The following is a 3,128-nucleotide window of genomic DNA, read 5'->3' as shown; positions in this document are numbered from 1 at the left end:
CATTTTTCCTAAACTGGCTTCTTACCTTGTTCATCCCAAAAAAAATAGGCCAGAAATGCTATAAAATACTGTCAAAGGAGAACTGCAGGTGGTGGTTTTACACACTGTGCGGGTGTAAACAACAAAAATGGAGGCCAAGGCAACTGCCAGTCCTATCTATCATTAATCTTTCAGAAAGAAGAGGGAGATGATATTAGCCTCTCTCCCCTCAGCAGTGGTGGATAAGGTAATCCAAGGGATCAGATCAATAGATCTCATAAAGTTTACACAGCTCCCCTCCCCTTGCACTTGGACTATGTTTAATACTAGTACTTCTAATTTTCTTATATATATCTCCTTAATGTCAATTGCTTTCACAATAAATAAATTTTTTAAAAAAGAATAAAGAAATTGAATAGAGCTCTATATCTGGGTATTACATCTTTCCCATCACTGGTTTCTACAACTAATTTCAGCTAATTCGTGCTTTAGCTAACCACCTTTCTAGAATATATTTCTACTTGTAAAAGAGAACTGCTCAAAGGGAAGGATGAGTCCTGATCTTTGCAAAGAACAAAATATTTGTTGCTCAGTCATCCCACCACACTTATTGTTGTTCAGGACTCCAACAGTGACACAGAGGGCCCTGTTACACTCTTAGTGGGCTAGAAACTAAATGCTATCAAAAATCCTATCCTTATCTCTTAAAAATTTGCAAATTAAGAAATATTATGGCACGATAAAACAACAGCTGGAGATAAATTTCTCCATCTCTACTGAAGTCTTACTTGTTTAGAAAGTGAACAGTTATTGTCTGCAAAGCACTTAGAATAAAATAAATGCAATATAAATTACAATAAAAAGGATTTTTCTCCCCTAAATTGTTCTATAGACTACAGAATTTTTCTTCCTAAAGCACTAAAGCCAAAATGTATCTGTAACACCTGTGGTAACCATGGAGATTATACCAGGCAACATGCATAATGATTAAAAATGTGACATCAGACAAATGTTGTCATGACTGGATTACTACAAAGAAGTAGGTTTCCCCTAAACAATTGCAGAAGCAGAATAGGTGTGGTTAATTTCTCAACTCTTTTTGTTGGTGAGGAGGAAAGGGGAAGTATCAGCATTGTGGTGCAGACAGCAGACTACTATTGTTTGGTTTGAAAAGGCACAATTTCCCTGCTTCTTGATAGTTTCATCTCAAAGATATTATTTTAAATAGTTATCTTCTGTGAACAGTCACATCAGAGCAGCTAGTCCCACCACATGCCTGCACGATGTGAAAGATGGCCGTGGAGACATAGGTACAGAATAAATAGGAAATAGTTCTAATTATTTTTGGTGGGTTTTTTCGGTTTGTTTAGGACTGGAAATGCACAAAATCTATTTTAACAATTCATGCATAATCCTAGAAATACCAAAATTTGGGTCATGTATGTGTTAGCTGTAAAATAACATTCCTTCACATTTGGCAATATTTCTTTCTCTGCTTATTCCTTCTTTGCATGGATGGCATCAAAGCGTAAATAGCTCTCAGTCTGCCAGCTTCTAATGCAGGATTAATATTAATGCTGCTCCTAATCTGATACAATTTATAATGCAGAGGTGTAGAAATCCTGGAATTAGGTCCTTTCCCAATAAACAAACCTGAAAAGAGAAAGTCACTTTTCCACCTAAGGGGTTAACTAAAATCTGCTGGTTTGCAGCTATTTGAGTTCAGACGAGAAACTGATGATGATGCAAGGATGATGTCAATCCTGTTTACTTACATACAATGTAGAAAAATGTGTTTCCTTCAAGATGAGAGAAAATCAGAATATAGTTCCTTTTTATGCAGTCCTGAAGTACTCAGCTGTTTCTCAGAGCCACACACCTACTTTTGTTTCCCTTTGTATTAGTTTTTCTGATCCCAGGCATTTTTTGTCAACCCTAAAATTAGAGACTACAGTAAATCTTTTTCCAGTTCCTTCTCATCCATTTTGGTTTGTTTTGCCAATAGGACAGTGTTTCATTCACCTATCACTTTTATAAAGCTGGATTGCCTTCCCCCCCTTTCCATTTACTTTTAAGTGAGAGGCCTTTCTTATGCTCTCTGATTTCAAAATACAATTTCACCCATCCAGCAGTGGGTAAAGGTAATTAATTACTTCCCTTTCTTTTCTGTAGGAGTCTGCAAAGAAGCCCAATGTGAAAGCAGGACCTACTTAGCCTGTTACTTCTGTCCCAGAGGATCTACACCCCCAGAGATCAGTGGTAATGACGACTTTCATCATTTCCCTAAGTCGTTATGTCTTTCTAGAAGGAAGAACTCTACCCAACAGATTCACTCTAACTTCAGAGTGTGGAATTCAAACAGGTCAACATTTAAAGCTAGAAAAATAAACCAAATTTGGTGAGAAAAGTTATGTTTTCCTTTGTAATTGCCAAGATAGCTACATCTGGTTGTGTGACTGGTGACATTAGAATTGGGCAGAGAGGATTTGGATGTGGGGACTGATAAAGATTTGAAGAAAACATTGCAGTAAATATAGCAATAGCCATTTCTTTTTCCTGAGCAGTTACAACTGCCCTGTGCCACGCTTGCACGCCAGCAGCGCAGTCAATGGTTTAATAAAACACTCAGCACCCTCATCACTTAGGAGGAGCAGCAGGGAGGCTTCCATTCATTTGCCTTCTGATCCCAGAAATACTCATTTCTGCAGCCGTCCGCTGTATCTGCACTACGCTGCAGTAGCTGTACTTAAGACACAGCGCTTCCTAACCTCTGCTGGGCCAAACCCGAGCCTGTAGGGTTTATGGGCTCGGTCTCCTGGCTCCCCAGGGGCCCCTTTCCCTCAGCGGCAGCGGGGTGGGTAGCCTTTTCCTGCTGCTCTGGGGCAGTAAAACAAGACAACCCCCCACACACCACAAGCTCCGCCGGCGGCAAACGCGCCTCAGGCGTGGGACAGAGCGCGCAGCTCCCCTTCCTGCCTCAGCCCAACCGCCGTCCCCTCCCTCGCCCCGCCTCCCAAGCCGATTGGCTCGCGAGCGGCACGTGACCGCCGTGCGGGCGGAGGAGGCGGTGCTGGGGCGGGCGCGCGCTCGCAGGGTGCCGGGCCCGGCGGGAGCGCTGCCGACGAGGGCGGAAGTGCGCGGCGGGGACG

Source organism: Gallinula chloropus (genome assembly GCF_964237585.1).
Source record: "Gallinula chloropus genome assembly, chromosome: 5".
NCBI classification, from domain to species: Eukaryota; Metazoa; Chordata; class Aves; order Gruiformes; family Rallidae; genus Gallinula; species Gallinula chloropus.
Note: the sequence above shows the minus strand (reverse complement) of the source record.